This window comes from Vanacampus margaritifer, chromosome 17 (genome assembly GCF_051991255.1).
Source record: "Vanacampus margaritifer isolate UIUO_Vmar chromosome 17, RoL_Vmar_1.0, whole genome shotgun sequence".
NCBI classification, from domain to species: domain Eukaryota; kingdom Metazoa; phylum Chordata; class Actinopteri; order Syngnathiformes; family Syngnathidae; genus Vanacampus; species Vanacampus margaritifer.
The window spans coordinates 3,770,333-3,792,851 of NC_135448.1; the positions used below are offsets into that span (position 1 = coordinate 3,770,333).

Consider the following 22,519-nt stretch of genomic DNA (forward strand, 5'->3'; position numbering starts at 1 on the left):
AATTTGGAAAGAAAAATAGCTCCATTTTGTCAATCAGTAGGCTTCAATATACAGTACGTATACTGTATTTTATTCATGTGTATAGTGTCTATATAAGGTCAGCGCTATAGAAGTGCAGCCCAAATGTTTACATATAATTGTTTCATGAAACGTAAAGAGTTTAAGTGATATAGCCACAGATCTGTGACTTAGCCAACTGAGTTATGTTTATGCCACAGTGACTGTTAAGTATGTTAGCAACTGTAATTAAAGTACACAGTATTAATCATGGTTCAATCATAACCTATAAGACTGAACCATTTCTGTATAATAAAATAACAAATATATATTGTTCGTTGTAGTACAGATTCATTTATTTGTTGTGTTGTTTGAAAATATACATGGAAATAGAATTTTGGGGAAATGACAGCATAACATAAAGCAATATTTTTACTTTTACCAGTGTTCTGTATCTTTACTGGCACTAGACTAGAGTATGCCACCTCTGCCAATAATTTAGCATTCTAATTGACACAGTTCAGGAAGTGGTCCAAAGTCAATACAGGACTACAGTGAGTGAAGTGACAAGCTCTAAGAAATTGTGTCATTAGCTTTAAGAGGACGTCCTAAAATGAGTCCTTGCCACACAAAAGCTCGGTGCGGGAGTTAAGAGTTGTATTACAGATAAATATTATGGAACTGTTTGTGTATGGGTTTGCAGATACAATATGTGCCGTTTTAAGATATTACCATGATGCTTACAGGAGGTTTTTAAATTAATCTGAATCTGCATCATCATTGCGGTCGCTCCTGCAAAGTGTCACTTTCATCCACTAGCTCTTTCGTCCTGCACCGCGATCCAGTTGTAGGCTCATACGCGCCGTGGGGCAGCAGAATCCTTTGCGTGGAAACCAGCACACCCCAACTGTCTTCTGTTTCTCGTTAGCTGGAAACAACGCTGGATTGACTTTGTCTCTTCGCTCAAGTCCTGCCAGTTCGGCTGCAGGCAGGTCGGACATCTGGCTGGTCTACACAGAACGTCCGTCCTTCATTACCAGGAAGTCACCGACGTGCACACTCCCATTTTGAGAATCTGAAGGTATTGGAAAGGCGTATTTTGCAACGCACCTATCATTGTTTCGATAGCATAGTGCTAAGCTAAGTACCGTTCAGTCTCAAATGGAGCGACGCTAGTACCAACACTCCATCGTAAAATAAGGCAATTTAAGTGTTAATGCCAACGTTTACGTGAGTTTAAAAACAACAGTTTACCGCATTTGGAGCTTGACAGCGTTGTATTTTATTCGGTTTATGTATTATGTCACCATTAAACGTAAAATCCATTCAAATCTTAAATATGTTATTTGGTTCCCAGCGTTTGTCATCAGACGCCACGTTTGTTTTGTTGAGGATTATTTATAATAGACTAAGTAGGTCAGCATTTACCATCAGAATTAATACATTTATGTAAATTTTTTGTACGCCGAATTGTAACGCGAAATACACACGGTGAGGTTCAAGTTGGTACATTTCCAACACGTCTCTGATTTAATGAACAAGCAGCAGCGTGTACCTGATGACATGGTTCTGTTTACACACGATATGGATGGATGTTTGACCATGTTATGAGAACTAGTTGTTCAGCTGTTTAATTGTAAAAAAAACAAACAAGTTTGGGTGCATGTATAATATACATAATACATATGTACACATAGTGAATGATATATAATACATAAATAAGAAGAAAAGTTATTACCCTAATAATGTAAGAAGTCTGAGTGATGGAGGCAGTCCCTTTAAAAAACAAAACAAAGCATGTTTTGTATTTAAATATACAGTGGATGTAAGTCTTGTTGTGTGTTCCATTAACTTTAACTGTTAACTCCAACTAGGGTCTCATTATAAAACAGCCTAAAGGACGCTTAGGGACGGCAGAATCACATTGAATCATTCCGGGGGTTGCTACAAGCGACATGGTGCATTCAGCGAACTTTCACAACGTAGGAAACTTGTAAACGTGCTGCGCCGTTCTGCACATTAATTGTTTTTCTTTGATTATTGCTTTTTAAAGATCGAGAGAAGCCAAAAACACAATCAGGATAAAATTTAGATTAATTGTCCATCCCTAGCGGAAGGTCGTTAGGGAGGGTCCGAAAATTGAAAAGGCTCAATCCCCTCTGATCCTACGTTTAGTCCTCAGTATCACCAATCATGTCTGGTCCGCTGACCTGAGGCACCAGGCAGGTGCATACGGTTGGAGGAGCTCAGAGAGGTAGGGTGGGGCAAGTTATATAAATTTAGTATTAAATAGTTCCTTAGCAAAGCAAAACTGGAAAAAAAGAGCATTCTAGGGTTAAAAATAGAGGAAACAAGTGAAAATAGATAGCTGATATTGTACGTACTTAATATATTCAATAAGGCTGTCAAAATTAAGGCATTAACTCTGGAAATTTAATTCATTAAAGCGTTATTTTTTTTTTAACTCAGTGTGCAGCCAAACTTAAATGACTCACTGGCAGGAAGATGAATTAACATGGACTATAGTTTACTTGCTTGATGCTTGTTGGAATAATTTGCACACTTTGCAGAGCCAAATTCAAATGGCATATTAGAATAGAACTTGATTTGTCTGTTTCAAGATAAACATGAATTCATCCTTAACTCTTTCACTGCCAGACGTTTTCAGAAACGGGATGTCGCCAGTGCCAGCCAATTTAAGCATTTTGACTGATCTTTCAAGGTCCACAGAAAATGTTGTGTTTGGACTATGGAAACACACATACTACCAAATGAAAGATTGGACACTCATCTTTCATCAGAAAAAAAGTTTGTTTCTACCTTATTCCGTTCTTCAGTAATCAACAATAGAAAATTGTTACTTTCACCGAAATGCTCTGTTTTGAAACAAAAAGCGCAGAAAAAAGAGCTTTTTGTGAAACAATGTTATTTCATGCACTCTAGTGAATTGTACACTTCTTTTTGTCCATGAATGATGCCACAAACACCTAAATAGTGCTTTACTTCTTTAATACACCACCACCAACAATGAAAAAGTGTTTTTAGTTTGCAAAATACGTTTATTTCCATTCAACAGTGTAACAATTTGACAAAACAATTTCGCAAACTATTTACAAATGTGTGCAACTGTGGTACTATTTACAATTATGTGGATGTTTCAAATACAGTTTTTCTTTTTGTAACACTCTCCTGCGTGCAAGGAGAGGGAGCAGGGTTTGCACAACAGATTACTTTCACTTTCCATTGTCCGTTTCGCATGCAGACGGCCTTTTTTTCCGGGGAATAGCAAGTAGCAGACTGTACACACTCCTCCGATGAATATGCACTCTTCGTCGTCCGATTGAACGTCCGCCTGAGCGTGCTCGGTTGTGCTCCGCGTTTTCCGGTGTTAGAATCGCTAGCCCGTGAACCATTATGACGTCGTCATAGCCGCCGCGTCAGCGCTTCCAACTTCGGTGTCAACCTCGGAGTCACCATCATCATCATCGATAATGATCATCGTCGTCATCAATGAGCTCTTTAGCGTTTGTCGATGCCTTTCGTCTTTGAAAAAAATTCCCAAGTGTGAGCTGCTTGCAACCGGTCGCCATTGTTCGCTTCTTCAGCCATCTAGCTCCGCCTCACGTCTTCTACTGCTGCGTCAATGCTTCCAACCTCGGAGTCACCATCATCATCATCGATGATGATCATCGTCGTCATCAATGTGCTCTTTAGCGTTGGTCGATGCTTTTCGTCTTTGAAAAAAACTGCTCGAGCGTGAGCTGCTTGCAACCGGTCGCCATGTTCTCTTCCCTTCCGCAGCCATTGTCCCCTCTAGCTCCGCCTCACGTCTTCTACTGACGCCTACCCAATCTTGTCAAAAGAGAGTCATTGCTGCCATCTAGGGACCAAAAATAGTCATTAGGCTAACTAGATCTGCTTGAAACTTTCACCACAGCTGGCCAAGGCTTTCCTCCACCCGTTTCCCAAAAAAAAATAAAAATAAAATTGGATGACGTCTTTTAACGTCATTGGCGGCCCTCCGTAGGTTTTTACTTGACGTCTTTTAACGTCCATGGCAGTGAAAGAGTTAATTTTCTTTTTCTTTTTTTTCTTTCTGGAGAGCTCAGTATTGTTCATTCGGTAATTTTACCGATTTGACATGTCATCATCTCTCCTTTTTAATTTTTTTTTTTTTTAATATATATATATTTTTTGTATTTTTATTTTTTTTTGTATGTGGGTGAATATGTGTATGTGCGTGCGTGCGTGCATTCATTAGTTCACCTAAAACCTATAAAAAAAAAATCCCATACCGTTTCCCTAAACCGAACACTTCCAGTCAGAGCCGTGAAGCCGTCAGGAAACCCGAGAAAGGACCAAAGAAAAGAAAGGAAAGTGAAATCCAGCACCGACCAGACACCACCCACCAGGCCACCAACCAGAGTCCTTCACCAACCCCAGAGACATCTAAATTTCAACAAATCAGGGAGACCTCAAGAGACCAAAGGAGAGACTGAGGAAAGGAAGGAAGGACAGACGAAGCGGAGTGAGATCCACAGACACCAGCCTCCACCGATTCAATGACCTGAGGAAAATTGTGTCTGAGTTTCGATAGATGCTGGTGTGGTGGATCTGGCGTGCATGAAAATCTCCACCAAATAGGGGAGCCGTCGACCCGCCAGGACAGGGCAAGCGCAACACAGCAGGATGGGGCACTGCAGGCCCGCCAGGAACCCCACCGGCCCACAGCCCCCGCTCCCCCACGACCCCCCCCCCCATCCACCCCAACCCAGCCCCAGCCGTCCCCAGGCCCCCAAACCCCCAGACACCCTCCCACCCCCAGCACATAACACACTTGGGGGGGGGGGGCCCCCAAGTGTGTTATGTGCCCCATATGTCTATAAAAGTGTATTGTGCAAAACTAGTGCAGTGAGTTGAGAGGAGCGACTAGCGGGGCCCCCCCCCCAACCGAACCACCAAACCCCCATCCACCCCACCAGGACCCCGGCGGGCATGTGGGACCAGCCAGGCGGGGCGATAGGGCTCGCCCCCCGCATACTGGGCCCGCCCGAGGTGCCAGGAGATCCACCGGAGCGGGGCGGGCACAACACCAACCCACCCGGCCCCCGGAGCGCCGAGACCCGGGCCACGGATGGAGCCCCCGGCCCAGGGGAGGTGGAGGAAGTCGGACAGGGGAGGGGGAAGGGACGGGGGAAGGAGACGACAAGAAGGGCAGGAGGCAGCGGCAGGGCCGCAGAGAGAGGGGGAGAGGAGGAGGAAGGGTGATGAGGGAGAAGGGACAGGGAGGCGGAGGATGGGCGGGGAGAGGCGAGGAGGTAGAGGCAGCAAGGGGGAGGGGAGAGGGGACCACGGGGCACCCCGGCGGCCCACATGCCCCGGACCGCGTCGCCGGGCCCAGAGCGACGGACCACGCCGGGGCGGCGCCGCCCCGGACACCAGGTAGAGCCCCGCAACGCAGCACCCCCCAAGAGACCCAGGAAACAGCCAAGACGCAGCCGCCACCCAGCAGCCAACAGAGGGGCAGACCCGCCCACGACCCAGCCAGGGGGGGACAGCAGAATTAACCCCCTGGCATGCAGTGAATCCGAATATTAACCCTTAGTGCCCATTGGAGGTGAATCTACTCGATCCTGTTGGCAGCAACTGGTTTCCTGACTATAAAAACACAACCATTAGTTACAAATTGCCAAACACAGAAACATCAATGTAAGTTATCATGATGTGGTGGCTCTCGCTAACAGGCAGAATTAAGGAACCAGAATTAGGTTAAAATATTCTATATACGTAGACCATGTTTCTATAAATTTTGATATTTGGTTTTTATTTGAGGCAGATATTTTTTCCATTAAAATGTGATTTATGAGGAGGTTAGACCATTGGTCGATATTCAGAGTTTGTTTATTTTTCCAGTTAACAAGGATTGTTTTTTTTGCGATAGTAAGGGCTACAAATGTAGATTGAAATTGTTTATGTGGTAAGTCAGTTGTTGTTAGGTCGCCTAGCAAACACAAGTTTGGAGATAAAGGTATCCTACAGTCCAAGATAGCGGAAAGTTTTTCTAAGATTTTAGTCCAGAAATGCATAACCGGAGTACATAACCATCAAGCATGAAAATAAGTGTCTGTAGTGTTTTGTAAACACTGGAGACAAATGTCGGAGTCTGAGAGTCCCATTTTCTTCACCATATATTGAGTAATGTATGTTCTATGAATAATTTTATATTGGATAAGTTGTAAATTTGTGTGTTTTGTCATTTTAAATGCGTTTTCACAAACTTGAATCCAAAAGTCAGATTCCGGAGCTATAGACAAGTCTGTCTCCCATTTTGAGATGGGTAAAGACATTTTATCAGTATATGAAAGTAACTTATATATTTTTGAAAGTTTTTTTTGTTGTTGTCGGAGAAAGCTTGGTAATATCTTTAGCTAAAACAGGCGGTTGGAGCGTACCCCGAAGTGTTGTAATTTGTTTCTTTATCATATTTTCAACTTGTAGATAATGTAAAAAATTTCCGTTTTTTATTTTATATTTTTAGAGCAAGGATGTATATGATATAAACATATTATCTGAGAAGAGATGGTGGAGATGTGTAATTCCTTTCTGCTCCCACACACCTAAATAAAACGATTGCTTGTTAAGTTGAAAGTCGGGGTTATGCCATAGGGGAGAGAGCCCACAGGGCTCCACTTGGGCTTTTGTAATTTCTAGTGCCTTCCACCAGGCAGTCAGGGTGGCGGAAATCATTGGGTTTTTAAAACAATTATGTCGCTTAATCGATGTTGTAATAAAGAGTAAATCTAGAAGTCTGAGGTTATTACAATCCTTCTGTTCTAGTTCCAGCAAACAGTTAGTATCTCTGTTTGGTTGTGCCCATAGAATGATATATTGTAGCTGGTTAGCTATATAGTAGTACATAAAGTTTGGTGCCGGTAGACCACCTTTGGATTTACTTTTCTGAAGAGTAGATAGACTAATCTTTGCTTTTTTTTTATTCCAGTAAAATTTTGTAATGGCTGAGTCCAACAACTGGAACCAGTTAGCTGTAGGTTTAAATGGAATCATTGAGAAAAAATAGTTTATTTTGGGTAAAACTTTCATTTTAATGGTGGCAATTCGTCCTATTAGAGAAATAGGAAGATTATTCCAGCGCTCCAAGTCACTATAAATGTTATCCAGAAGTGGAGAAAAGTTTAAATGAATTAAATCAGTTAATTTAAGTGAGATTTTTATGCCTAAGTATTTTAAATTACCTACAGGAAATGAGTAGTGTGGGTCCTGGCTTGCAGGGTTCCATGAATTTTCTGTAATAGGTAGAAGTGTTGATTTTGTCCAGTTAATAGAATAATCTGATAACTGTGAGAATTTAGTTATTAAGTTAAATACTTCCCCTAACGAAATAGCAGGCTTTTCTAAATAAAGTAAAATATCATCGGCATATAGATTAATTTTATGTTCTGTTACCCCAGAGTGAATTCCTTGAATCCTTCTTTCCTGGCGTATGGCTAATGCAATTGGCTCAATAAATATTGCAAATAATAAAGGGGACAGTGGGCATCCCTGTCTTGTGCCTCTCTGTAGAGTAAAACTCTGAGATATAATCCCATTAGTAGTAACTGTAGCTTTAGGAGAATCATATAATACTGACACCCAGTGGATAAATGATTTCCCAAAGCCAAATTTATTTAAAACAGCAAAGAGGAAGGACCAGTTAACTTTGTCAAAAGCTTTTTCTGCATCCAATGATATAATAACTGCCTTTTTATCATGCCGCTGTGACATGCTAATACTGTAAGGTTAAAGAGCCTCCTAATATTATTAGTAGCGTGACGATCTTTAATAAAGCCTGTTTGGTCGCTATGAATGATTGTCGAGATTACTGTTTCTAGTCTAGATGTGAAAGCCTTAGTGATAATTTTAACATCAGTGTTAATTAGTGAAATCGGACGGTAACTTGATGGAAGGGTGGGGTCTTTTTCTGGCTTTAATAAAAGTTTAATTGCTGCTGTATTCATGTGTGGGCGTATGTAACCATTAGTTTTGATTTCTGTTACTACTCTTAAGAATAGTGGAGCAAGCATTAACCAGAAGTGCTTAAAAAATATAGCCGGATAACCATCCGGGCCAGGTGCTTTGCCATTAGGCATACTATCTAGAGCACTGTACAACTCGTTTATAATGAGTGGCGCATCTAACATATCTTTATATTCAGTAGTTAACTGAGGTATATTTAAGCTACTGAGGAATGCCTCAATATGCTCAGGGTTAGGCTTGTTAGTTTCTGAGTATAGGTTACGATAATAGTTATAAAAAATTGGATTAATTTCTTCTAGTGATTGTGTGCATTCACCAGTTGTCCCTTTAATAGCTGTTATAAGAGATTTTTCCCGATTGCGTTGAAGTTGGTTTGCAAGAAATTTACCTGATTTGTTATTATATTCAAAGTTGTTGTATCTCAATTGTTGTATTATAAACTCTGTCTTTTTAGTTAGCATATCGTCTAACTGTATTTTTGTATTTTGTAAGTCAGTCCATATTTGGTTATTTGGGTTTATTGCGTACTCATCCGTCAGTTGTTTAATTTTATCTCCCAAGTCTTTTTCAAATTTTTGATCCTGTTTCTTTTTATAAGATGAATATGATATAATTTTACCTCTAATTACTGCTTTCCCAGCTTCCCAGAGAAGAGATGGCGATAGGCCTGGAGAGTCATTTATTTCCAAAAAGTCTGCCCACTCTTTTCTTATAATTTTGTCAAACTCTGCGTCGTTTAGCAGTGAGATGTTAAAACGCCGTGTTGGTGGTGGTTTAAAGGTATAATCAACTTGTAGGGAAAGGGAGACTGGTGCATGGTCACTAATAATAATGGGATGTATTTTTGTAACAGTTTTATCAGCAATAGAATTATTTGTAAGAAAATAATCAATTCTTGAAAAAAAACGGTGCACAGCGGAAAATAAGGTAAATTCCTTCTTATTTGGGTTTTTAAGTCTCCAGCTGGAGAAAAAGATTTTTTTTTTTTTTTTACTGTTCTTACGGTTAATTGATTAGCCAAGGCTTAAAAATATTTTATTTTGAAAAGTTTACAACAGACTCTTGACGCATGTCAAGATGCTAATTATCTCAGTCTCAGCGCTGATGCTAATCGACAAATTAGCAAAATGAGTAAAAAACAGACATTTGTAAAGTTTCTTTGCAACGGAATAAAGGCCCTGTGATGAGACAACACAGGAGAGCCTATGACCAAGAAGAAAAAGGAAGGTGCATGGACTTACAGCTACAGGTGATTCCCACGCATGATGGCCCGCTCTACAGCAAGCATTCATCCATGTTAGGTTTGTTTGTTGGCGCTTCCTGGGTTCGTCACAGCTGCATATCTCGCCCCCAAACACAATACTGCTTTGTGATTGGTCCGTAAAGTGTATGAATCGGGGAAAATCAGCGGGCTCGGGAGTTAGTGAACTCACAAACACCGCATGAATTGCTCTGCAAGCTGAATGTAAACAAGTATGGCGGAACCCAAAGGCTCTCGTGGCCCGCCATGTAAGTGCTTAAGTCTTCTGGAAAGGGAAGTTGTTGGCGGATCAGGGGGTAGAGACGGTCGTTCAGTAACCAGAAGGTCGGCTGTTCGATCCCCACTCTCCCCAAGTCATGTGTCGTTGGCACTAAACACACATTGCCTCTAGTGCTACTCACACTGGTGTATGGAAGGTGTGAATGTTTGGTGCTGGTCTGAGGGGTCGTAGGCGCACACTGGCAGCCACGCTTCGGTTAAAGTTAAAGAACAAATGTTAGCTTTTTGCTATCAAACTTGGCACCAAAATTAAAAAAAATTAAAAAAAACTGTTCATTTCAACATATTTGTGACCCGCTCCGGCAAAATGGTCCACATGTCGGGAGAATTAACGTGGAGATATTCAACATTATTAGACAGTTGTACATTATTTGTCCATTTTGAGATTTCTCCACAAATAGCCTCCTTGAGGTCTCTAGGTTCATTTCCCAGCAGCACAAAAGTCAAAATTGTAATAGAAGTGTATGAAAATAAGCAATTATTAGACACTATGCATCTTAACCAGGGGGAGTTTTTTTTTTTTTTGCCTAGCTACTAGCTAGCGCTGCATCTTGCGCAACTGTTTAAAAACAACCCGAATTTCCTAGCCTCAAACGTAATTCACAAATGATTTATATAAATGTTGTGAGGATAAACGGATCTGCTAATGGATGGATGGATGGATGTACACAGCAACTAAAAAAAGTCGAAATACACTGTTCAGCACAAAAGTGAACAGAACAGTCATCCTACCTTGCAGCAGAAGCTATGTTATCATCGCTCCGAATACCGGCGAATTGTAATCCAAACAGACAGAGATGATCTTCAATTTCGGGATCTCTTTTTTAATGAATCGGTTTCTACTTTGAATTGAATTACTACGTTCACACACAAAATCATGTCCAATGACGAGGGACGAACTCAACCCAGCAGCTGCAGGTCCCCCCGCAGAGCAGACTGACAGGCTGTCACTCTGTACTTTCACTCACAGCGAGCCATGGGTGGGCGGACTGGTTAGCTGCAGCTGAGTCGAGTCCATAATATTAACAGTTTCGTTTCAACTTTGACACTCCATTGCGTCATCTCATTGGTTGAGATAGAGCCTTTCACAAGCGGGGATGTCAGGGACCGTGTGTATGCTTCATATGATTGGCCGAGCCAGGAACATACAAGCGCAAAAGCTGCCGTCACGTTTTCATTGTTGTCATGCACGTAAAACAAAACTAACGAGTAACGACCTCTATTTTGAAAATATATCGAGTAAAAAGTACAGATACTGTTTTAAAAATGTAACGGATAAAAGTAAAAAGTATTCTAAAAAATAAATACTCCGTGAATTACAAAGTACTGGAAAAAACTACTCAAGTACAGTAACGAAGTATTTGTACTTTGTTACTTCCCATCTGCATGTGACCAAAAGCATTTGAGATATAACATCCATGATAAGTTATCAATAAAGCACTTATCACTGGCCACATCAAATGGCAAATAATCTTTTAAATGACACAAAATTATTCAATCAAATTTCCTACTGTGGTAACATGACCTCATTTAAGCAATAAAATACAAGGAGCAACAATAAAACAACCAGACTTTGGCTGATGCCTCAGAAGATGAATTGTAAGCTGAATGTGATCTTCAAAGTTGTAGCTGATTTCATCTGTTGAGAGGTCAAACTTCCAAAACTTTCAAAGGGTTCAAATCTCGGACAATGGCCTTGCCTGCTATTGGAATTGACTTTCCGCTGATATTTTAACAGTTCCTGAAAATGTCAGGTTCATATCTTTTTCCTAAGGTACTGGTTGCTATGGACATATGAAGTACCAAAACTTTAAACCCCTTTCTCTCAAAACTAGGGATTTCTACCAACATTAAAATTGCTGTAACTTTGTAAATTTTTTAGGTACGTCAATGTATTATATATGGGCAACTTCATGGACTGATGCTGCAGGAATCATACACGACCTCACAATTAGCAACCATGTGGCAGTGTTGTTAAACTTAAACTTCAAGCAGCGGATTTCAAATAAAAAACGGTGCTACAACATAGTTGGACAGAGTGTATAGAAAAATAATCACAGGTGCATATCATTTATCCGTTGATTAACAAGAAATACAGTAGTGCCTTGAGATAAGAGTTTAATTCATTCTGTGACCACATGTATCTCAAATCATCTTTACCTCTTGATATTAATGGAAATGCCATTAATCCTTTCAAACCTACCCTATCAAAAAATGTAGTGTGTATTATAAAAATGAACTTTAGCACTCCAGGATTAAAAATAATATAACTTTTTGTCCATTAAATGCTGTGCCTTCTTTTGTGCTAGCCTTGGCCACTTGGAGGCAGTATAAGACAGACAGATACTGTTCATTGATGATTAATGCATGATATACGTCACCACACTTAATTAATATTCATGAGGCTAGCAAGGGGGTCAAACTCGGCGGGCTTAGTCATGCTAGACGGATGTAAACAGTCTACTATCGAGATGTCTACTGCGCTAAATCTACTAATTCTGTCCGAGAATGATATCCCTGGTGCCAAATTCATTGGTATAGACGTCAAAGAACATACTAATGTTCAGTTGTTGAGATGGCTTGAGTGTAGAGGGCTGAAAAAGACGTTAAAATAGCCAACCTGACCCATAGGTAAAAAAAAAAAATTCTCCCCCTCAAAACACCGTCCTATGCAACTGACACGGACATTCTCCAGTTTCAACAAGCTATCCTTCCTTTATCACCACATGCCCTGTCTGTCATATCTGTTTGTCTTACGTCTTTGGTAGTTGTTGGGGGTAAATTTGTATTGCTTTTTTGTGTGTGTAATTCTACTCGGAAATTCTTCGGCACAACCAACAACATTTGCTATTCCTCAATTCTTTCAATTATTATATCTTTCACGCTTATAAACCAGTTTCCTTAATTCAGAAAAGGCCCTACAGATACATTTTCATACACGTCACAGCTGCACGAAAGGCAAGAAAATAACAAATCAGGCGGTGAGCAAGACAGGTCCGAGTGACAGTGGCAACGCTATTTTAGTAGTTTTCCTCTTCATTCATTATTGTCATCCGACAGTCAGGGTAGTGCCAAACGCCAAGCAAAAAAATAATAATTAAGACAATCGCTTACCTCTTTGGGACAGCGGTGGCTGGTAAGGGATCTAGATAGCCATCTGTAGGAGCATGCATGCCCCCCAAGGAAATGTTTACTACATATGAAGGTGAAAGGCTCACTTTGTTGGCGTTAAACTGATCTTTTGGACGTACGCACAAGGTGATCCCCGTTGACATTTATCCCTCTGAATTTTTTGCTTCAGGAAATTAATAAATAATACATCCACATGGTTGTAGTGTCTGGAGAGGTTTCTGCAAGTTCCAAAACAGCCGTGTTTACTCTGCCTGATCCGCAGTGGGATTCATAAAGTCTCAACTCTTCTCTGAACTAATCGGTATGGTACTGAGTGTGGAACTAGCTGCTCCATGCAGATGATAACGATGTTTTATGTCTATGTGCTTTCTACCTAGTTTAGCCATTGTAATTCACAATGATCTTTGTTTTGGTGAACGTAATGCAAACATATTTTACAATTGTGTACTTTTTGTACACTTTTATTGTCACTGTATTGTTACGATATTCCTGGTGTCTTTTGTCTCAACAGTTGACAGCCTTTGGTGGTAGTGGTGAGAGAGGACATTCACCAGTCTGATTCTCTATTTGCAGTCATTGGGCCCCACCTCATTGATTGCTGGCCTTGTTTCTCCGATGAGTACTATTTGTTTTTCATCCAGGTAAGCATTAATGGCATTACTGAGCGTACTTCATCCCATGCTACTTGGAAGTTTGGAAGGGCACTAATTTCCTGCCTCTCCATTTCAGAATGATATTGCTGACGAGTCTAAAAGGACACATTCCTTTTGCTCACATTTTAAAATGAAATTGCTATGAATTTTCTGTGACATGCTTTCTTCATTTTCTTGATTTTATAACATTTCTCTTAGCTGTAATGCTTTCAGCACTTGAATATTAGATTTTCTTTTGTCCAATTAAATTTAAGACTCTCTGTGCTGCATATCAATCTAATCTGCCCAGGACCTTTAGAATCAGCAGTTGCCCATGTAACATTAACCATATTTACAGTGGGACTTGTTATATAACCAATCAGATTTTAAATTCATTGTGTGAGCTGGACCTCAATGACGTCAGCATTGTTCTGTCTTCTGATTGATTGGTCTTAGCAAAATGTGTTACAGTCCGTCTAGACTAGCAAAACACACCTATAGTGAGGGCTGCATATAAGCGGTGCACAGGTATGCATGCACACTATAAACAGTCATGTGCCAGATTCGATTGACTCAGACGTCTGTTGATTCCAGCAGTGACTGCGAAGCAGGGTGGCCCCTCAAAAAGTAAAAGTCAAGTTATATACGGGCTGTTGGGTCCCTGTACCAACGATGTCAGAGTTTGGACCATATTGCCAGCAGTAAGTCGGATTTGTTTCCATTGAGGGTTGGACTCCGTCAAGGCTGCCCTTTGTCACTGATTCTGTTCATAACCTTTATGGACAGAATGTTTAGACGCAGCCTAGGTGTTGGGTGTCTGATTTGGTGGCCTCAGCATTGCATCTCTGCTGTTTGTAGATGATGTGGTGCTGTTGGTTACTTCAAGCCACGATCTCCAACTGTCACTGGAACGGTTCACAGCCGAAGCATTTGGGATGAAAATCAGCACCTCCAAATCCGAGACCATGGTCTTCAGTCGGAAAAGGGGGGAGTGCCCCCTCCAGGTCGGGGATGAGAATCTTTTTTAACACTGCAATAACTTTTAACACAAGTAAAGCCTGCTTATTTCCCTTGAAGGCCCATTTGTAAGGAACATGCATCTGTGGGAAAAGTAGCACCAGAGAAATGTGCCAATTTATAATTTCACTGCCTATACCAAACCGCTTATTGTGCCAAAATTCACTTTTGTTTGGGTTTTCTTTGGTAGAAAGGGTGAGTGTGGCCTTATCAGTAACAAGGAACAAATAAGATTACTATATTTTCGCCACATTACAACTCATGCCTAACCATGCCAAGATGAATTCTCGCAGGATTTGTGAGTTCACAAACCCTTGAGAATCCATCTTGTACCGAGCCTGCGGTTTTTCACCGATCCGAATCACTGGTGGTGCGGACCAATCACAAAGTTAAATTATGTTTGGGGGCGGGATTATGCGGCTGTACGAAAACAAGAAGCTCTGAGGCTGTGGGAAACAAACAGACCTAACATGGACAAATTCATGAATGCTGCAATTTAATTCTGTTCTCGCAGAATTACTCACAGTTTCATTGTTGAATGTAGAACAGCGAGAGGATCTTCGTGCATTTTTACCTAGTAAAGCTTGTACTTTTTTTTTTGCATTTAGTAATGAAAGCCCTTTGAAATCCATATACGGTATTTAAAACTGGACATTCAGCTAATTTTCCAGATATCTTACTGGAATTGTTGACTCACAGAACACAGAGTCCGGCGCAATGAAGGATTATGTGTCTTTCCTTATATCTTCTCTGGGTTTTTGATTACCAAATGTAATACAAATTTTATTTTTATCTAGAAAGAGGACTTTGGACCACTGAGTGATATTGCAGTCCAGTTCTTTTTCTCCTTGGCCAACCAATGTAAGACACTTCTGATGTCTCTGGTTCAGGAGTGACTTGAAACGTCGGAATTTGTAGGCTATATCTAGTATTCGTCTGTGTGTGGTGGCTCTCAATGCAACAACTCCAGGCTCAGTCCACTCCTTGTAAAGCTCCCCGTTTAAATGGATTTTGCTTGACAAGCATCTCAAGGCTGCGTTATCCCTGTGGCTGGTGCATCTTTTCCTTCCACTCAATTTTCTGTTAATATGCTTGGATAGAGCGCACTGTGAACAACCAACTTATTTAGTAATGACCTATTGTGGTGTAATCTCCTTCTGAAGGATATCAATGACTTCTGGAAATCTGTTATGTCAGCAGTTTTCCCCATTATTGTATTGAGCCAGACTACGAGACCGATTAAAGGCTCAGGAAACATTTGCAGATGTTTTGAGTTAATTAGCTGATTAAGGTGCAGCGATGGGAAGATTACTTTTAAAACATATTATGATTCAGTTACTAGTAGTTAACTGTCAAAAAAATGTAGTTACTAACCAAGGTTGGGGAATCCAGGTACAGAAAGTAAAAACCCTGAAACAGCTTGGCTTTAACCACATGTGCTTCTACTCAACAGGTGGAGACAAGCTCAATTACCTGCCCGTTGAGTAGAAGCACCTGCGGCTAAAGCCAATCTGTTTCAGGGTTTTTACTTTCTGGACAGGGATTCCCCAACCTTTTTAGTAACATAATCTAATACAGTACAGTACAGTGGATCCTCGGAGTTCGAATTTCTCAGAACTCGTACAAATTGGAGTTCGACCAAAAAAATCTAAGTAAAAAAATGCCTCAGAGTTTGACCTAATTCTCGGAGTCCGAACACCCAAACAAAGCCGGACCGAGTCAAGCCGAGCGATGCCGAATGCACACGGTAGTCGAGACGAGGCGTTGCTCATTTCAAGTAAGATCGGGAACACTCCTGGATGTTTTCCGTACATTCGCGAGTGCATTTGGATTTTTCCACAACAATTTTCTTCACCATGGGCCAAAAGAAAGACAGTGCCCCGTGATGTAACAATCTGCAGTGTGGCACCGCACCACGGGGTGGCGCCTCTTGGTTTTTGTGGGCATTTTCTTTTTCGTTTTTTGCTGTGAATGTTTTTTACGCCGAGGAGGCACGACTATTGTAACGTGCTGTGGCGCTTAGCTCACAGTTTTTTTTGTTTCTTTCTAATAAAAGTGAACCTGTAGACTTCCAGTTGCTCTCCCGTTTTTGCTCTCCCGTTTTTGCTCTCCCGTTTTTGCTCTCCCGTTTTTGCTGTCCCGCTGCGCCGTCCATGGCCGATCAGCCATTACAGTGGCAGCAAAGAAAAACGGAAAGTGCTACGAACACAGTGGATTTAAGGAAGGAAATAATCGCGCCGTTGTAACTACCATGACAACTTCCGGAAATGCTGGCGCAAGGACCTCCCTTAGCTAGTCAACAATTAGCCTGATGTTAAAAAGCACACACAAGTACCCCTTAAAAGTCTAACAATATGCCCAATGTAAAATACATGAACTCAGCACAGAATGCATGCATTAACATAGTAAAAATTAGGAATTTATAACAGTACATTTGCGAGTGCATCTTTCACCCACTGATGCTATCACACCACAACAAAAAAGGTTTTGATATATATATATATTTTTAATTGTGTGTGTACATGTTTTTACATAAATAGAAATTACCATAATAATATACTGTATTTAGAGCTTGGGAAGGGATTAAACTCATTTATGTTATTTATGGGAAAAAATGTTTTGGAGGTTGAACAATTTGGACTTTGAACACTTCACAAAAATTATGTTCAAACTCCGAGGTTCTACTGTACTGTAATATTGAAGTAATGTAACTTTGATTACTTTTGGATTACTCCAATAGTATGTTCATGAAGACAAATAAAAAATAAATATAAAATCCGCTTATCTAACTGACTCTCTGTTTAAAGTCAATTCATCTTCATTTATATAGCGCTTTAAAACAGCCTTAGCTGTCACAAAGTGCTTTACAGAAACACAACATAAAACAAATATAACATAAGGGGTTAAAGCTCCCCATTTCCCCCGTTCACTGCAAAGTGGTCTAACGAGGGAACGGGAGCCACTTAGTCAAGAAAGATTGGTTTAGGTTCTCACTGCCTCAATTGTATAGAATCAGTCCAGTCTTAATTCAGTCATCCTCTTATTGAGTAACCATTTAGAAAAAAGAATATGAACTAACCACGCTATTTTACGGCAGCTCCTTCTCTAATGGATTGGTGCATTTGTTAAGAACTAGATATGTTTAGCTATCCTGGTAAGGATCGCTCAGATTATTCCTTTTGCTTGTGAACCAACGTAACACTATAGGATCATCTACGACAGTACCGATAGAATGGGTGTAGCTATTTATTCGCTAAATGATGTAAGTCAGGTGTGGGCAAACTCGGTCCTCGTGGGCCAGAGTCCTGCAGTTTTGGATGTTTTGCTTCTCCAACACACCTGATTCATATATTCAGCTCATCAGCAAGCTCTGCATAAGCCTGATAACGATCCTCTTCATTGGAGGCTGTGTTGGAGGGAAACCTTTACAACCTGCAGGACTCTGGCCCTCCAGGACCGAGTTTGCCAACCCCTGATCTAAGTGGAAAACTTGATAAGAATGACAAAAATAGATTAAAATTAAGATAAAAGGTTAATAAGATAAAGCAATAGCCCAAATGTTGCTGTCAAATCATTCTACGTGCATAGGCTCTAAGAAAAGATGTTTCAATCCAGCGTCAAAGAACAATTTAACTCAATTCCCAGTGGTCTGGGGTAGCAACGTCCAGTTGTTACAAAGTCACGGGTAAAATGCCTTAAAGTGATATAATTCAATTTGGTTGGAGAAAGTCTCACGATAATCTAATTTTACTAAAAACTGTTTGACTCTCTGAGGTTTCAGATTACTCAATGGCTCCCCCTAACACGGCACAAGTGTGTTCCTCTTTTACATGTCTTTAGTTATCTTCTTCTTTTCCTTTCAGCTTTTCCCTTCAGGAGTCGCCACAGCGAATCAGTTGCCTTAATCTAACCCTGTCCTCTGCATCCTCTGCTCTCACACCAACTACCTTCCTGTCCTCTTTAACTACTAGGGTTGGGCGGTATTCAAATTTTGACACCGTTTTACCGTCCCCACATTTCACCAAGGTATACGGTTATACCGTTGCTAATTTTAGACTTTTTTTTATTTATTTATTTATTTTAAGACTTATCTGGCGCTGACAACAGCCAATCTGTCTAGAAGTTAATGGACACAGATCTGTTCACTGTGTGCTCCGGTTGCATTTGTCATAATATTTTGTGTGACGGAGCGCATTTGATTGTCTGTCACTCTATGACAGCACGTCTTTGGTTTATGTTTGCAGCCGACGTGCATGCGATCCTTTTTGTTGCAGAGCCAAGCTCAGATAGAATTACCATAGCATACATTGTTCCCCGCGGACGCACACAAACCTCTAGCGTTCCTACGCACTTACAAACTGTTTCTCGGTTTACTGGACTGGACCGGGGGACCCCACTTTGACCTCACTCTTCCACTTGGGTCCCTCTCATTCACACACAGATACTCCGTCTTGCTACGGCTAACCTTCATTCCCCTCCCTTCCAGGGCAAACCTCCACGCCTCTAGCTTCTCCTCCACCTGTTCCCTGCTCTCACTACAGATCACGATGCCACCCCCAAACATCATAGTCCATGAAGATTCCTGTCTAACCTCGTCTGTCTTCCTGTCTATTACCATAGTGAACAAGAAGGGGCTCAGAGCTGATCCCAGATGTAGTCCACCTCCACTTTGAACTCCGTCCTCCGTCACACCTACAGCACACCTCACCACTGTCTTACAGTCTACATACATGTCCTGCACCACTTGAACATACTTCTCTGCCACTCCAGACTTCCTCATACAATACCACAGTCCCTCTCTGGGCACCCTTGTCTCCAGATCTACAAATACACAATGCATTTCTTTCTGACCTTCTCTGTACTTCTCTATCAACATCCTCAAAGCAAATACTGCATCTGTTGTACTCTTTTTTTTGGGGGGGGGGGCATGAAACCATACTGCTGCTTACAAATGTTCACCTCTGCCCTCAGTCTAGTTTTCACTATTCTTTCCCATAGCTTCATTTTGTAGCTCATCAGCTTTATTCCTCTGTAGTTGCCACAGCTGCTGATTGCTATATAACTTTAAAAATGAGCTGCTGTCAGGAGGGTGGAGTTTGGTGGAGGACCCAAATGCAGGGAGCAAAAGCAGCCAGGCAAGGATGTAGTTAAAAAGGGGATTTAATTAAGAAAAAGGCAAACAAGGTACTTGGCGAAAATAACAAAATCAACAATATCCAAAAACACAAGTCAAAGCAACAAACCAAACAGAAATACGGCTAAGCAAGGAAATAATGATGACAGGACATGGCATGGGTGTGACAGCGACAATGACTAAATACAACTAAATACACACAGTAACGAGACGAGAGATACCTGCACAAGACACACGTGGCTTGGGGAACTGATTGGGTAACACCAGGGACCGGGATGACAAGCACAGGAGGACATGATAAAACTTGACGAGACGTTGACAAAGGGAGACACACTAGGAAAACATGACCGATAAGACAAACCAAAACACAGACCATGACAGCTGCGTTTTAATGCAAGCGAATCGCATCGCAGGTCTTCCTCTCGAAAAATACACATATGCAAACACATACTGTTTAGCCAGATGCACTATGGAAAAGCTTTTCTTTTTGCAGTAGTTTTAAATGGCGCACCTTAATTGAAATTCTCCCTCCCATAGGAGCCAAAAGTAGGATCCTGATCGTTTACTGCGCATTTTGCTGCTCTAAATAGTAAATAAGTCATACTACACTATGACTTACACAAGACTACGGACTTCTACTACATCCAATTGATGGTTGTCAAATACTTTTGGTTCATTGGCGCCTTCTTCTTTAGCATAGATACCTATGGCTATGAAGAAAGCCACTGGCGGTAATGCACGACTTCTTATCGCGGTTGGCAGGTGCATTTGGTGCATTACCGCCACCTTATTAAACGGAGTGCACACATGTGGTAGTAATTCAACTGTACATTAAATGAAAGAAAAAGCAAAAGACTGAACACAAATACCCCCCAAAAGAAGTAAGGAAAGAAATTGGACATAAAAACACAAAATGTGGATGCATAATTATGCACTATGTCTCTTATGTAAATTTGTTTTTATTTAATTATTTATTAACCACTGGAACCTTAGCATAAAAACCGTCACAGGAATGTGAATGTCGTGATTTGGGTTAGGTTTAGTGATTTTGCCACTTTATTTACATAGCACTGTAGTTGTAATTGATTTCAATTATTATTTATTGTTTTGATCAGGTCATATTCAATGATTAATGTAACTGCATTGGATTTAATTATAAATGTAAATATTCATATTTTTACTAACGCACCAAGTAAGAGAAAGAAGTTTCTACTATTTGCAAGTCTTCCAAATAAAAGTAAAATTGGTACTGCATGAAATTCTTAAATCAATGTGAATCGAATCGAGTCGGGCCCTTCAGAATCAATTTTGGAAAGCTGAATCGATACCGAGCCCTACTTCCATCCGTATCCTTTATTACCCTAACCTGCTGCACCTCTTTCCCATCTCTGTCTCTTTGCCTTGCCAACCTGTATAGATCAGTCTCTCCCGTCTTACTGTCCAACCTAGTATACAAGTTATCGTAATCCCCTTGATTGGCCTTTGCCACTTCTACTTTCACTTTACGCTGCATTTCCCTGTACTCCTGTCTACTTTCTTCAGTCCTCTGTGTCCCACTTCTTCTTAGCTAACCTCGTTCTCTTGATCCACTTCTGCACCTCCTCATTCCACTACCAAGTCTCCTTATCTCCTTTCCTTACAGATAACACACCAAGGACTGTCCTACATGTCTCCCTGATCACATTTGCTGTAGTTGTCCAGTCATTTGGAAGCATCTCCTGACCATCCAGAGCCTGTCTCAACTCCTTCCTGAAAGTCATACAACACTCTTCCTTTTTCAGCTTCCACTATTTTGTCCTTTGCTCTGCCTTTTGCCCTCTTTGTCTTCCTCATCACCAGATTCATCCACACACTAGCATCCTATGCTGTCTGGCTACACTCTCACCTACCACTACTTTGCAGTCGCTGATCTCCTTCAGATGACACTGTCTACACAAGATGTCTACCTGTGTACTCCTACCTCCTACCTCCACTCTTGTAGGTCACCCTATATTCCTGCTTCTTCTGAAAGAAAGTATTCACGACAGCCATTGTCTTCAGTTATTTATTTTTACATAAGTCCAATAGAGAAAATATTCTAACTGCCCTGCGTCTTACACAAAAAGCAGAGAAATAAATGTTTTCTGTCAGAGCAAACCACACCGCTGGTCCACCATCCGGTGTCACAGGAGAGGATAGCGGTGCACCATTAACACTGTGTATAGTGGAGATAGGGTGCTGCTAACTTCAACCCTGGACGCCGTGAATCGGTGGTGAGAATACTTCGAAGACCTCCTCAACTCCACCGACACGTCTTCCTTTGAGGAAGCAGGGTTGGGGACTCTGAGGTGTGCTCCCCTATCTCTGAGGTCGAAGTCACTGAGGTAGTTGGAAAGCTCTTCGGTGGCAAAGCCCCGGCCAGTGGTGGATGAGATCTGACCAGAGTTCCTAAAGGCTCTGGATGTTGTGGGGCTGTCGTGGTTGACAACATCGCATGGACATCGGGGACAGTGCCTTTGGATTGGCAGACCGGAATGGTGGTCCCCCTTTTTAAGAAGGGTGTGTTCCAACTACGGAGAGATCACACCTCAGCCTCCTTGGTAAGGTCTATTCAGGGGTGCTGGAGAGGAGGGTCTGTCGGGAAGTCGAATCTTGGATTCAGGAGAAGCAGTGTAGTCTTGGTCCCAGCCATGGAACAGTGGACCAGCTCTAGAACCTCGGCAGGATCCTTGAGGGTGCATGGGAGTTCGCCCAACCAGTCCACATGTGCTTTGTGGACTTAGAGAAGGCGTTTGACCGTGTCCCTCGGGGAGTCTTGTGAGAGGTGCTTCGGGAGTACTGGGTACCAAGCCCCCTGATACGGGCTGTTCAGTCCCTGTACGACTGATGTCAGAGTTTGGTCCGCATTGCCAACATTAAATCGAATTTGTTTGTCTCCGCCAAGGTTACCCTTTGTCACCGATTCTGTTCATAATTTTTATGGACAAAATTTCTATGTACAGCCAAGGCGTTGAGGGGGTCAACATTTCATCTCTGCTTTTTGCAGATGATGTT

The 22,519-nt window shown here is 41.4% G+C and overlaps 1 protein-coding gene across 8 annotated transcripts in view; it reads left to right on the plus strand.

Annotated features, from left to right (window-relative positions):
* Positions 1–683: 683 nt before the first annotated feature.
* The window catches only part of glcci1a (glucocorticoid induced 1a), a 42,202-nt gene continuing 20,366 nt past the window's right edge, over positions 684–22,519 (plus strand). For 4 of the 8 annotated variants that reach the window (XM_077548643.1, XM_077548644.1, XM_077548645.1 and 1 more), the window contains exons 1-2: positions 684–1,078; positions 13,215–13,344. The gene's annotated coding sequence lies outside the window, so the exon portion shown is untranslated. Of the gene's footprint in view, positions 1,079–12,942; positions 13,005–13,214; positions 13,345–21,128; positions 21,464–22,519 lie in introns of those variants that run through there. The other 4 variants (XM_077548646.1, XM_077548647.1, XM_077548648.1 and 1 more) reach the window with 4 other exon arrangements.